This window comes from Gekko japonicus, unplaced genomic scaffold (genome assembly GCF_001447785.1).
Source record: "Gekko japonicus isolate JY-2015 unplaced genomic scaffold, Gekko_japonicus_V1.1 scaffold1553, whole genome shotgun sequence".
Taxonomy (NCBI): domain Eukaryota; kingdom Metazoa; phylum Chordata; class Lepidosauria; order Squamata; family Gekkonidae; genus Gekko; species Gekko japonicus.
The window spans coordinates 405,794-406,240 of record NW_015160257.1 but is presented as its reverse complement, the minus strand read 5'-3'; positions in this window follow the sequence as shown (position 1 = coordinate 406,240).

Here is a 447-nt window from a genome sequence, read left to right as displayed (position 1 = left end):
CCTCTGCCGCCGGGCGTGGCCTCACGAAGCCGGCAGCTGCCCCCATTCCGATCCATTCAGCGCTGATGGAGCGTGGCCTCCCGATCCTCTCCTCTCACTTGATCTCTGGAAGGAAAGCAGAAGAGAGAGAGACGGGGGGATCAGCCACCTCCTCTGGGTGCGAGACCACAACCTTGCCAGGCACCAGACGGCACGGCAGGTGATTCAGGTGCTGGACTCTGGTTCCCCTGGTAGTGCTGAGAACTGGGTCCAGCCTCCTCCGTGCAGTGGATATGCCCAATGTTGACGACACGCACGTGGTCGGACTCGCACGTGGCCGCAGGAACGTGCTGAGCTTCGCACCCCAAGGACAATAGCAGCTATGGATCTGAGAACTCACCTATCGGTCAGCCCGGATCCTAATAGGCAGGGGTCATTTCCTGCAGGAGTGCACAGGAGTGGAGCTCC